Source organism: Kryptolebias marmoratus, linkage group LG6 (assembly GCF_001649575.2).
Source record: "Kryptolebias marmoratus isolate JLee-2015 linkage group LG6, ASM164957v2, whole genome shotgun sequence".
Taxonomy (NCBI): domain Eukaryota; kingdom Metazoa; phylum Chordata; class Actinopteri; order Cyprinodontiformes; family Rivulidae; genus Kryptolebias; species Kryptolebias marmoratus.
In genome coordinates, this window is record NC_051435.1 from 27,974,320 (window position 1) to 27,989,131 (window position 14,812).

The 14,812-nt window shown below is 44.1% G+C and overlaps 1 long non-coding RNA gene across 1 annotated transcript; it reads right to left on the reverse strand.

Moving 5' to 3' along the window:
• Nucleotides 1-2,458: 2,458 nt before the first annotated feature.
• On the reverse strand, nt 2,459-4,938 carry LOC112449840. Its single transcript, XR_005233258.1, has 3 exons — nt 4,881-4,938; nt 3,465-3,766; nt 2,459-3,262 (listed from the first exon to the last, which is right to left on the reverse strand). It is a non-coding gene; the product is annotated as an uncharacterized LOC112449840 (long non-coding RNA).
• Between the last annotated feature and the right edge of the window lie 9,874 nt (nt 4,939-14,812).

Consider the following 14,812-nt stretch of genomic DNA (forward strand, 5'->3'; position numbering starts at 1 on the left):
TGATATTTGACACTTTATAAGAGTTAAGGTACCAACTCTCCAAAAAGAGTTAAATTAACACTTTCTGGTGTGGACCCATATAGACACTTTAAAAGTGTTGAAATCAAATCTGACAGTGTTAATCTGGGCCTCCTGGATTTGCTGTGTGGTGTGCGGTGGAGAGCGTCCTAATATTTTTCATCATGATATGAGACTTGCTCTATGGCTGAGAAGAAAGTTCTGCAAACATAGACTTTATATATGCCAATGGTGCTTAGGCGGAGAATGTATCAGTCCACCTGATCAATGAGTCTATTCAGTTCAAAACTTTTCTCAACTCCTAGTGAACTGATACACTTACAGCCTCAGCACCATTGGCATGTACATGGTCACATTTGCACAGTAACACACATATTGACAATGCAGCAACCAACTACAATGCAAAAGTGTAGAGATAGCATTCTTTCACATTAGCGTGTTGTTTTTGAGAAAGAGTTGTTTTGTAAGCCTAAAGAAAAAATATAATAAAACAAACTGTCACATTTTAGGCTAGAAGTTAGCCTACCCTGGATAAGGACTTTTGCCTCTGTCTTCATATTTGGTGCTTTATGACTGATCTCATGGCTGAAAAGGTACTAAATATTGACAACTATTTGAGAGAATATTACTTCAAAATTGACTAGTCTAACCCTTTAAGTACAACCTTTACATCTGTAAAAAATAAAGATGAATTAATAGCATGTCATTTCACACATGCACTGCTGCCCTGAAATATGACTAAACTTCTGGAAACACAAATGCTGCAAAATTCTCACCTAGCTTCGTATTGTTTAATGTGATGTTTTAAAAGGTTAGTTCAGACAGTGTGAAGTGGGATTCTGTTTAAAGGTTATGGAAAATTATTGTTTTACCTGTTATAGACAGCTTTTTAAATGACCTCAGTTTGGAGTAATCAAATTTTATTTTGACAAGACTGATGAGCAAACAGCTAGTCAGAACACAGCCAAAACTAAAGTGGATTGCTGCCATTTGCTGCAGGCTGGGGCACCACCTGTAGGAATTTCACATTTCTGCCAAAATAACTGTAAATAAAAAAAACGACCCTCAGCAGGGTCCTTGAGGATGCATGGGAGTTCGCCCAACCAGTCTACATGTGTTTTGTGGACTTGGAGAAGGCGTTCGACTGTGTCCCTCAGGGAGTCTTGTGGGGGGTGCTCCGGGAGTATGGGGTACCAGGCCCTTTGATACGGGCTGTTAGGTCCCTATATGACTGGTGTCAGAGCTCGGTCCACATTGCCGGCAGTAAGTCGGACTCGTTTCCGGTGAGAGTTGGACTCCGCCAAGGTTGCCCTTTGTCACCGATTCTGTTCATAACGTTTATGGACAGGATTTCTAGGCGCAGCCAAGGTGTTGAGGGGATCCGTTTTGGTGGCCTTAGGATCGCATCTCTGCTTTTTGCAAATGATGTGGTCCTATTGGCTTCATCAGACCGTGATCTACAGCTTTCGGTGGAGCGGTTCGCAGCCGAGTGTGAAACGGCCGGGATGAGGATCAGTGCCTCCAAATCTGAGGCCATGGTCTTGAGCCGGAAAAGGGTAGAGTGCCTTCTCCGGGTCGGGGAAGATGTCCTGCCCCAAGTGGAGGAGTTTAAGTATCTCGGGGTCTTGTTCACGAATGAGGGAAAAATGGAACGGGAGATCGACAGGTGCCTGTAGTGGGCGCTGTACCAATCTGTTGTGGTGAAGAGAGAGCTCAGTCAAAAAGCAAAGCTCTCGATTTACCGGTCGATCTACGTTCCTACCCTCATCTATGGTCACAAGCTTTGGGTAGTGACCGAAAGAACGAGATTGTGAATACAAGCGGATGAAATGAATTTCCTCCGCAGGGTATCTGGGCTCTCCCTTAGAGACAGGGTGAGAAGCTCGGTCATCCGGGAGCGACTCAGAGTAGAGCCGCTGCTCCTCCACGTCGAGAGGAGCCAGTTGAGGTGGCTCGGGCATCTGGTGAGGATGCCTCTTGGACGCCTCCCTGGTGATGTATTCCGGGCACGTCCCACTGGGAGGAGGCCCAGGGGAAGACACAGGACACACTGGAGGGACTATGTTTCTTGGCTGTCCTGGGAATGCCTTGGGATTCCCCTGGAGGAGCTGGCCCAAGTGGCTGGGAAGAGGGAAGTCTGGGTCTCCCTGCTTAGGCTGCTACCCCTGTGACCCGACCCCGGATAAGCGGAAGAGGATGGAATGGAATGGACAGTATTGTAAAGGTTTAAAAACTTGTGTTTGCATGAAATGCTATCAAGTTTTAGAGATATAAGTCCTTGTAAGACACTAAAATCTGCTGGACAATGCAACAAGGTAATGATGGCTAGTTTGAAGTGGACACGCCTGCAGATCTCCAGTACCAAACCTATAGGATCAACATCCGGAGTGAGGTCTGGTAAACTGCATCAAATTCACATCCGCCATACAATACAAAGTACACAAAGACATTTTTTTTTTCATTTCAAACTTTATTGTAAGTCTTAAATGTTTCATCAGATTTTGTCTTATTTCATTTTACATTGTACATGATAACTAATTTTAGGACACAAACTAAAGCTGCAAAAAAAAAAAAACTTCTAGCATTCTGTTTGTTTGATAAAAAGTGGATTTGAAGCAGAAGCTGTAAAGAAATCATTTGGTAAATGAAAGTTGTTACATAAACAATTAATTTGGCCCAAATAATAGTAACTAAAGTTGTGTCTGAAAAAATAAGCTACATTTGATATATGAAACAAATTCAAATTAAGTCACTTAGACTGTGTTCTGTTCTTAATTTCTTTCAGCTGCTGAATGGTAACTCCAACGATACACCAGAGACATCAGTAGTATCATCATGCCAAATAGACAACAAACTTTCCAAATGAAAGAAATACTACTCCAGGAAGTATTATTGTAATTACTCAGAACTACAGCCAGTATTATTATCAGTAGCACCAACAGGTACAACCAATCCACCAGTGATACCAATGTGAATATAAATGCACAAGTCAGTGCAATTGGACAACAGGTCTTCCAAATGCTACCATGCCAAGAATTAGCGCTGTATTTAGGTAACACTTCTTGTATTTGATTTATTGCATCTGTATTTTGAGAACACACCAGTAGTCCTAGCACACTCTCATGGTAGAGAACGTGAACATCCAAAATGACATTGGGATAGGTTTCAGACCACTTTGTTCCAGCAGTTGAGTAGTTCCCATCTCGAGTGTGGTGCATCAGAACCAGAATGACTTTTTTATCCCCTGCAGACAATACAAGAAAGATGATAACAGATGCAGCGGAGTCCTGGACCTCCTTACAGCAGTGGCATCATACTTCTGAACTTAAAACTAGACCTGACTGAATATTATATCTTTTTGAACATCATTCAAAGTGAAAAACTAAACCAATTTGATAAAAAACAAAACCATATTTATTTATATTTACAGTACAACAATCTTTCACCTGACACCATACTCATGGCTGCATCTACATCCGACCCAACACGGGAGCTGATTGGACAAAAAAGGATGGTGACGTGGCTTCCCTGCTGGTTTGTTTGTATCAACTGAAGCCTCTTTGACACTTGTCTCAAGAGAACTTCATCAGCCCCAAAGGTTACCCCTGAAGTGATGGTTTTGATCTTAACTGTGTTTCACAAATTATAAAGCAGGAAAAATATAAACATAGCAAAAATAATCACTTCATTGAATATCTTTAACTAATCAGACCTCTCTCACCTGCAGGACTGAAGAACATCTTTATACCTAAAAAGAGAAACAAGGAGTGTTATTTGTTTAATACAGAGTAATGAGAGACAAAGAATGTGTAATTTGGATAAAAAAATATTTAGAACCCAATAGTTTTTTTTTTAACAATTACACACAGGTCAGCTGCCAAATAAATGCAACAGACTTTTGTTCTCATTTTGAAATGATTGTTTACGTAGTGACCAGGATTAAACTTTTTGTTTTTAGAGTATTACATTTGCGCAATGTAGCAACTTTAAGATTTTTATACATTTGATGCCCATTCTGTCATATTAGAGCAGAACTATTTCATGTAAGTGTTTTTATTTTTCTTGGTACCTGATAGTGTAAAAATTGTGACACAAGTAGGATTTTTTTTCTCCTTTGTGTTTTTAACATCCATCTACGCAAGATCCACTTAATTTTTCACTGCAAGCATTATATAGACACCAACCTTGTCCTTTCAGTTTCAATTGCCCTATCAGCAATAAATATATTCAAGCAAATAATCTTTTCCACACACACACACACACAGACCCCGTCACACACGATATTTAGAAAAATAGTTTGATTTTGTCAAGGAAGTGACAATGCAAAACCTATATGAACAATAAAAACAAGTTTGAGATCCTTTTGTTGTGACTTGTTGCTACATAAATAAACTGAATTGAACTTAAATGTTTGTCATTTTCATATTTTGTGCCACAATTTAACAAGTATATAGTGCAGAAGTCTGTATATTACAGTATTAACACAACCAATTAAAAATCCCTATGTTGGTTCGGGCCACCCACTCTAGAGTTCACCTAGAATGTAAGTTATTCTTGTTCTCATTAGAACAAAGCCCCATAATTTGTCTTAATCCAGATATTTTGTTGTGTTGTGCACTCTCAGTGAAACATAATACTTAATCTTAAGAACTAACAATTAGCTACAGTAATCGGTGCCCCCTATGAATAAATTATGCATTACCAGTCCTAAGTACTAAGTTTGAACACATCTGCCCATTCAAAAGTAATGTTAGATGTGTCCAAACTTCGGCTTGCTCTGTGAATCTAAATTAATGATAGAAAAATACACGCAACATACTAATATTTTCGTTAGAACTGTACAACTGTGTGTGAATTCCTACCTTTGCTCTGGTGTAGCTGCAGACTGAAACACTGCCAAGCTGCTAAAAGACAGCAAGTGTGAGTTTAAAAAAACAAACTAACTTTCACTTTCAGTTTTAGTGGCACACACACCATGTGATTTACTGGAAGTCCACCTCCCATTGCTATTCAAAGTGTGTTGTCCTGACATTTAAACTCAGATTGTTTTTCTTCAGATTATGTACAGTAGGGAAAAAATGTACAGAACTACAGAAACTTTTGTAAAGTAAATTAAACAGTAATTGTAAATTCAGTTATCTGCACATAGTTGCTCTGGTGCCTTGCAAACAAATAAATGTATGCATGTTGTAGGATTTTCATTCAAATCAGTTCAACTCAGTTTATTTATATAGTGCCAAGTCAGAACAAAAGTCATCATTTACTGCTAATTTGGGGATAATTTCAAAAATATGAAAAATAAATCCTAATCTTGGTTTATTCATATTGGTGCTGTTGTTAATTCTAAAATATTTGTTCTTAGGTCTTTAAACCAAGGTACATTTCTTCACAAGTAAAATAGTGTTGATTTACTTTACATACAATGCAAAGATTTTGAAAAATGTGGGAAAACTTACAATCTGTACTTTGAAAAAAAAAACAACATCAGAATTTATCTACTTTTTATTTGATTTTTTGTTTTTTTTTTGCCATTTTCACTTTGCTGCTTTTGCTGCAGATACAAAAACTGAAGCAATTAAACCTGTATTTATCTACATTACTAATGACTCAGACAGAAACTGAAAGTGTTAATTGTAAAATGAGTCTCTGTCTATGAATCACATTAGCAGTCCCAAACCTTTTTAGCTCCATGGACCGGTTCATTATCAGACATTATTTTTACGGACCGGCCTGGATGTTTGTCGTAGCAGGCGGTGATGATGCATCTGGCCGCGGACGCCACACCCGCTTCTGGCATTGGCGAAACTTGCTGGCTGGCACTTCTTTGTTCCCTGGTCCAGACGGGGAGGGGTGGACAGCTGCGGTTTGCAGGTGAGTGGGTAGCTAGCAGGTTCTGACCGCGTTCTGTGTTTGCATAGTTCTTGTTTGGATTGCCTGGCAAGCGCTCATATTGGTATACGTCGAGTCTGATTGGCTGTTAAGCTTTTATTGATGTGCTCGCTCACGTTACCTGGCTGGCGCGCACACTTATGTGTGGAAGTCTGATCGCGTTCTTCAGTTTTATTGAAGTCCTCGCTCACTTTGCCTGGTTTGGTGCCTGCCTGCATTTGCCACGTCTGTGAGCAAGATGTTGGCGTGCATTGCGTGTGGTGCTTCTCTTCAGGTGGAGGACGACCATGACCAGAGTGCCAAATGCCTGGGTGTGGGTCATCTCAGAGAGGCTCTGACTGACCTGTGCATGAATTGCAGCATTTTGCCATTGTTGGAGAGAGGGGACAGGCTACCTCTGGTGGAGGACCTAGTTTTGGCGGCAGAGTGGCCACCCTCAGCAGCACCTCAACCGTGTTCTCGGAGGCAGGGGGTTGCATTGATGGAGGAGCACCACAGCCCATGTAAAAAGAGTCCTCGGCTGGTGCGCCCATCTCAGTAGGAAGGGGGCTCTTTGAGGGCCAAAGTGGAGCAGCTCAAGGCCTTCCTCAAAGCTCCAGACCCTGTGCCTGTCTTCCAAGCAGAGGATGACAGAATCTCTGTGAGTGCCTCCAATTCAGAGTTTCAGTCCCTTGAGGAGCAGAGGGACTCCTCCCCAGGCCCCCGGGGTCGGGTGGTGGAGCCCCCGTGTATGGAGGGGAATAATGGTTCGGGAAACTCCAGCAGGAGTTTAGTTAGCTCTGACCCAAGGGAAGAACCAGGCCCACTCCGGGCAATTATTTTGGCAGCATTGGCCAGGGTCGGTGTGGACGATGCACCAGCGGTCTGTCCCATGGGAAACCCCTTTTTTTACTAGGCTTCAGTGGCCCCTCCATTCGAGATCCCACCATCGCCGGCCTTCTTGGAGGAACTTCAGCACTGCTGGAGGGATCCTAGAAGCTTCTCCCACCATGGTAGGGATGCGCGGACCCTGGTATCCATGCGCAACCCCGGTGATCATGGTCGAGGCCACATGCCTCCTGTGAATCACTGCATTGCATCATTGGTCCTTTCCCTAGATGAGATGCTGAAGGAGAAGGCCTGCTGTCCAAGCACCCAGTGTCGGGTGACAAACGACCTTTTGTGCTAAGCCTACGGCATTGCATCTCATATGGCACATATCGGCAATTCCCTCTGTTCTCCTCCTGGCTCAGTCCCAGATGCTGCAGCCGGGCACGGTGGGAGCAGCACTTATACAAATGACACAACCTTTTAGACCTTTGGACTCATGTCCAGGGAATGAGGTCACATTGCCCCTTTCACACGGACCCTAACGGTCCCGGCTCCACTCTACTCGGCGTTTACATCTGCATTTTTTCGCCGGCGGTCCCTGCTTCTTTGGTCCCTGCTTCGGAGTCGGGCCAGCCGGACCAGCCCTGCTGCATGGGCGGCGCAAGCTTAGCTCCTGTTCACTCATTGGTCATGGGTGTGACCAGATGCAAGCATAAAGAGTGAAGGTAGGAATTTAAACAACAGTGTTAGCTTACCCTGCAACGTTTATGCCGTCTGTTCCCCAGCTGAAAGCGCTGTAAAGCCTGAAATCTCTGGCGGATAACAGCTGTCCTACTCCGTGCAACAATCGCGGCATCCAGAGCATTTCTTCCACTGCGCCTCTCTTCCTGAAGTCTCAGGAGAATCCCATAAGTTTAAAAAACAGCAACAACACAGGGCCAACGTTGTCCATAGCGCTTTCGTTGTTTACACAACTTGCGCTAAGTTTTGGTAGCGCACCCCCCCGCGCGCCGCGGCTTCGCCCCCACAACACAAGGAGGCGTTCCTCTGCTGCCGACCAAGCTGGTCGTGTAAACGCGATGCATTCTTTATAGAGCCGAGCCGAGTAGAGCCGAGTAGAGCCGGACTTCTGAATTAGGATCCGTGTAAATGAGCCATTAATATCCACTCTAGTGGTCACCTGTGTTAGTTCTGGTTGGCACAGGCCCCAATCTCGTATCATTGTAGGGAGAGTTTGCGGAGGCTGCCAGTGGTCTCGGGCCAGCTGTTCGGGCCAGAGGCCGAGAGGGCACTGGAACGCCGTAGGCAGTCCAGTTAGGCCTCACATTCCACAACCACGGAAACAGGGACGTACAAGACCAGCGCTGTCAATTTTGGGCCGCCACTCATTCAAAGTTTGGGCAGCAGGGCCGGACTGTGTAGGATTAAATGGCAGTTCTTACACAGAAATAAATGACTGCCACTATTTCTCTCTTTTTGCCAGAACATTGGGGACCTTTAAATTGTCACATCTTATCATCATCAGAAATTCCACAAAAGATCCCAAAACATCTTTGAGACCGGGCATACTGAAACAGACAGAATACATTAGTGTGTATTGCATACTTCTGACCAGTTCGTGATTGGTCACAAGTTTACATAACTCCTACGTCACTTACAGGAAACCAGCCCAGGACACAGCCCAGGACACACAGAACAAACATACTGTTTTCCAGGAATTGTCTTATCACTAACAAGCACATTATTAACAACCTTTCTAACATATCCTTTCTAAGTACTGTTCTGGAAAGTTCTATGCTCTCTCAACACACAAACATAACTCTTGTCACCCTTTTCTCTTCCATAATTGGTAAACTGCAGTCTGCAGCTGCCTCTGAGTCATAGAATGAAATTCTCTTCAGGAACTTGGTGTCAGCCCAGGGTGGAACAGGCTCCACCTCAGGGAACTCTGGTGGGGCCAGACAGGAGCCACCCCCCACCCCCCCATCATTGACCGGAACAGGTGACAGAATGCAGCCGGAGGTTGCAGGCAGATGGCGAAAAGGTTTTCACGGCTGCATTTGGCCTATTGGGAGGCCCACTGCACAGATGCATGGGTGTTAAGCACCATGTCCCAAGGGTACAGGTTGCAGTTCCACCGTCAGCCCCCACCGCCATCAGTTCTGCTGCAGAAAATCAAAAACTCTTCTGGACAACGAGGCCATAGTGTTGGTTCCACCACCATTACAGGCCCACAAGTTCTACTCGACCTATTTCTTAACTCTGAAGAAAGATGGTTCCCTTCAGCCAGTGTTGGACCTCAGGGGGCTGAACTGCTTTTTGAAGGCCCTGCCATTTTGCACGCTCCACACATGCAACATTCTTCAGACTATCTGTCCAGGACAATTGTTTACGTCCATAGATCTGAAGGACGCATACTTCCATGTTCCAATCCACCTAGAACACAGTAAGTACCTGTGGTTTGCCTTCCACAGCATGGCTTACGAGTTTGCGGTCATGCTGTTCGGGCTTTCCTTAGCCCCTCGAATTTTCACGAGGTGCATGAGGGCGGTCTTAAGCCCTCTGTGCCTGTCAGGATTTAAAATCCTGCCATATCTCAATGAGTGGCTCCTCTGTGCCCCCTCCTTTTGAGAGGCAGATCAGGCGAAATCGAACATCCTGGCCCATGTCGAAGTGCTAGGGATAGCAGTGAATTATCAGAAGAGCTTGCTGATCATAGCCCAGCAGGTGGTCTTTATCGGCACGGCCTTGCATTCAGTGGCCATGCGGGCCCAACTGACTACAGAGAGGGTGGGCAGGATTCAGTCCCTACTTTAGTATTTTCAGGATGGTGCAGCACCTCCAGTCCAACTGTGGCTGAGACTTTTGGGGATGCTGGTGGCAGCCTCAGCTGTGACTCCCCTGGGGCTGCTTCATCTGCAGCCCTTGCAGAGATGGTTCAACAGCCTCCAAATGGACCCCCGGCAGCACTGGCAGGTCAAGGTGTGGATTACACCCAGCTGTGCAGTGCTCCTCCATCAGTGGTGGGACAGAGCATACTTGAAGCACTGGGTCTCCCTCTGCGCAGCAGATCCAATAACTGCTACCTATAAGTTTTTGTGAGAGTGGAATCAGACGGTAACTTAGCGTCCGATTTCATCACGCAAATTCTAGGTGAGAATGGCGTGTCATAAAATTCACTCATCAGAAGATAAGGAGAATTGGTATGACTGTCCATAAAATCAAACCCATTTTTCTTAAAAATGGGACAATTAGACTTGAGTTTGTGTGTGATTAATAAACCCAGTGATACTGTGAATCACATAATACATAATAAGACAGCACTGGCTTCAAAGACACACACACATTTTAAATTCATACTGCTGAGAAATCTGGCCTTTGGAGATGAGGTCAGGCACACAATAACAAAAAAAATAGGAGGGAGTGGCAGCTTGCTGGTGCATGTGTGATGTTTACATAACAGAGCTCCTAAAAAAACATAAAATAAAATAAGTGTGTGTGTAAAAAGAACCTCTACAGAGGCATTTTTCTGCTGAATTAAAAACAAGCGTCTGATTGGTAGGAAGAGCAGGAATTTATTCAGAAAAAAATTGTGTTAAAGGCCTAACATGTAGAAAACTTTTTTTTTGTTTTTCTCTTTTTCTTTTCTGTCCCAAAAGAAAGTGGCCTAAAGAATGGAAGTTTTGATTTAGCTCCTTGTGACCAAAGGGATACTAGAATTTTAGATTTAAAAAAAACAAAACAAGAAGAGAAGAGAAAGGAAAAAAGGGAACACATACTGTTTTCACATTATTGTTTATACTTAATTAGAGAACTACATAAAACTTTATCCTGATGGTTGTGAAACCCTGTTTAAGAACTGTGAAACTATTTCATCACTTTTCACTTAGAAAAAGCATTTTGTTGTTTGCTATGTTAAAATTCATCGTTGTCAGGAGGTGGGATGACAGAGACGAACCCAGAACGCAGACGCACCAGCGGGGTATGGAAGGAAATGACCAGGTTTTGAACACTGAAGATGACGAGGTAAGTGGAAACAGGTAACATGATTACAAAATATTGACAGGTGTAGATGGGCGTGGCAGGGAAACCGAGAGGGAGGCTGAGGAGGAGTAAATGAAACATGAACATGAGACAAAACAAAAAACACACAACCAGATAACAGAATAAAAATAAAACAAAACCAAAACAAAGAAAACTCAAATCCCTACAATTGTTTACTAAGATTTATGTAGCTATGGCTAATGTGTGTTACAAATTGATGGACTGATGCCAGAAATACAAAGACATTGAATTTTTTCCTCTTTTCTTTGTTTCATTTTCTTTCCATTTGGCTGCATGAGAGCCTGTGAAAAGGAGCCGACGCCCTGTCACAACTGATGTGAGAGGCCTCACCACTTCAGGTCAGACCTGCCATCCCAGACCAGACCTGACATCCAGCGTATACAATCAGTCTCTAATTCTTCCTAAAAAGGCTAGTGTTTTATTTTTATCCACAAACAGTTATATACTTGCCCTATAGACAGCACCTACATCAGACACACACACACACATACCGGTATATATGGATTAGCCTGACTTTTTCGCCAAACAGGCCCAAAGGTGGTTTAGATGGATTACCCTTTCCCAAGTACCTAGAGCAATGGGAGGTGCAAAAATTCTGAAAAAAATTTAGCTCACCTTAGCTTTTAGATAGGAGCTACACAGCATTTTTTTTACAGCAACCTGGCAACATGGTGGCTTATAAGGACATCAACAAAACATGGTTTATGAGAACAAAACAAAGCACTGTGTGGACTTTAAAGGGACAACTATGTCATATTTAAAACCCCACTGATTATCATAAATACACAACCTGACTGAACAAAGCATTAACAGAACAGTAATTTTATTTGAAAAATATGACCAAATACTTCTATTTCTTTTCTTCACAAAACAATGAACATTTTTTTAAAAAGTAAAAGTAACCATGAAATTTAAATTGGCAAAAAAAAGTAAACCTTAAATGCCTCAAGACAAAATACAAAAAAAATAAATAAACATAGCCCTTTGGGGTGCATGGTGTTACTGCTTATTCTGAATATAACTAAATGATTACTACAATGTCAAATAAAAATTATTTAACCTCTTCAAATATTTGCTATCCTGGGCAACAGCATGAAATGCTTCAAATGAAATGTTTGAACAAAAATCTTCTGAAGAATAACGACTTCAAAGAACTCACATTACTCAATATAATCAGATACATAGCTTTTGCTTCTGTGCGTATCTCAACACAACAAATTGACATGTAAACATCAGCCTTTAGGGCGAAGGCTGTTAAAGATAAATAAAAATATTACTTGTCCGTTAGACAACACCACTACAATTGTTGTAGAACAAAAGAGTAACACCTTCGAATAACTGATTACTTCACATGTCAGATTTATAGCTTTTGCTTCTGTGCCTGCCTCTTAGTAGTTATTCCCCAGTTTCTCACAAAGTCTGATATTTTGTGCTGTTTTTGGAGCCAGCACAGGACCTTCAACTAACTTACAGTGATTGCACTGATTTTTAGTGGCAAGCTTTCCTTTACTTATGTGAGCTTTAAAATGCCTCATAACAGCAGAAACCTCAGCACTTGACCATGTTTTTTTGAGGAGTTCTCTGCAGAAAAAAGGTTAAAAAGAAAAACCATTAAAACAGTTAATTAAAACAGAAAAAACAGACCCCCTTTATACAGGATAACAACCCCACTACAAAGTTTAGAAAAATAATTGTAGGATCATGACAATAAGTAGTAGGCTCTGTCATAGTTTTGGTGTTTTGTTTGGTGGTTTTCTAGTTCTTGTTCTGCTTTGTTTGTCTTTTGGGTTTGTGTTCATGTCTTGTCACTTTCACCTCCCCAGTAGTTTTCCGGTTCATGCCTGCCACGCCCACCTCACCTCTTCCTTGTTGTGTGTCACAGGTGCAGCCCATAATCATCTTCCCTCTGTCTTTAAAACTGGTCTCTGTTTTGTCATTTGTCACTGGGTCATTCCGCTTTGTCCATGGTAGTCACGTCTCGTTATGCCTTGTCTTGTCTCTTGTTTTTGGATTTTGGATTTTTGTTATTGTTAGTTTTGCTGCCTTGTCAGCCTTTAGTTTTGGTTATATTTTACTTTAATAAATTAGTTTTATTTTGAAACATGAGTCTGCGCTCTATGACAGGCAGTTTGTAGGAAAGAACTTCAGACATATGGAGAAAGACAATGGAGGGTAAAAAAGTAGTAGTAGATTAGTAGCATCATGATTGCTGTCATAATGAAAGGCTTTCTAATTTGTAATAACCAACCACATTCTAATAGATAGCATAGAGGGGTCACAACCTATGTAAAGGGAGTCTTATTGCCATTAAAACCTAAAGAGAAATGACCAGATGTGATGCCTGGGTCCCTGCCACGCCGACCTTGCCCTCACTCCCCAGTCCTCCTGCCGTCCCTGTGAGCTCCTCTCTCCGGAGGAGAAGCAGAGACGAGCAGCCTTTTTCAAGGCTAGTGCCGAGGCTGAGGAGGTCTTCTCCGTGGCGGAGTACTTGCTGGACGACGCCATCGCCTTTTTCAACGCGGAACCGCGCAGGGAATCAGATGATTCCTCCGACGGAGGCGATCCTAGCAGCAGCCCCGCTGCTTCTTCCCAGCTGGAGAGCGTGATAGCGGAACCAGGGCGGCCGAGCGAATGCTTAGCCTCCCGGGGCCGTCCGACGCCGGCGACCACCCCGCTCCCAGCTGTAGGCGCTCTCCTCCTGGAACTGCCCGGCATTATCCAGGTGGCCGCTAGCGCGAAGGGACTCCCCATCCCCACCCCTCCCCCGCCCCGATCGGATGATCTGGCGGAAAGGTTTGGCTTTGCCTCAGCTCGTCGCTCTGACCCCATCTGGCCCCGCTTCCTGGCTGTGACGTCATACTGGGACGAGGCTGCAGCTGGGCCCGCCAGGCTGAAGGTGCCCGTCTCTTCATTCACAAAAGTGCCGACGCCCCCTCTCAGTGCGTGCCGGTTCACCTCAATACTGACGTGAGCCCGCAGCCTGAGAACAGTACAGAGGCGGACAGGCAGCCCTTTCTGTCTGAGCCCCCCATGGGTCCTCCCCCGGAGAGTCACCAAGGCGGGTGACGGCGGCAGGGGCTCTGACGGGCTGACGTCCATGAGAAACATGACGCAGCACAAAAATGCGCGCCCGCTCTTCGAGCGTCACTCAGAGTGGCGGCGAGTATGTTCCCTGGACAGGTGGATGGACCGACTGATCAGCAGGGGTTACACGCTGCAGTTTGCAACTCACCCTCCACCGTTCAGAGGGATTATAGAGGCGGTTCTGTCGTCCCCAGAGCAGAACTCGTCTCTCCAGTCGGAACTACAGGAACTTCTGATAAAAAACGTCATCTCCAGAGTTCCCAACGGAGAGGAAAACACAGGTTGTTATTCCCGCTATTTTCTGGTTCCGAAGAAAATGGGAGGGATGAGACCAATTCTCGATTTGACCATGTTCAACAAATCGATCATGGAGAGACAGTTCCACATGCTGACAATCAAACAGCTGCTGGAGATTGTTCACCAGAACGACTGGTTCACCTCCATAGATCTGAAGGACTCATATTTTCATGTCCCCATCATCCCAAAACACAGAAAATTTCTGTGTTTCTCCTTCCACGGCACCCAGTATCAGTACAACCGTCTGCCGTTCGGTTACTCTCTCGCCCCACGCACGTTCTCCAAATGCGTGGAGACGGCTCTGCAGCCATTACACATGGCGGGAATGAGAATCATCTTTTATCTGGACGACCTGCTTTTATTAGCTCGGTCCAGAGAGGAAGCAGCCGTGTAGACCGGAGCGCCCGCGTCACATCTGTTAAATCTGGGTTTTTCCATAAACTTGGAAAAAAGTTCAGTTCTCCCGTCACAGATAATTGTTTATCTGGGAGTGGAGTTAAACTCAACCACGATGAGAGCTCGATTATCACAGCCANAGAGCCGACGCTCTGTCTGCTCAGCTCCGCCGTGTCAAACCCCGCAGCGTAGTGACAGCTCTGACTGTCATGAGACTCCTGGGGATGATGTCAGCGGCTCACGTCGTGGTTCC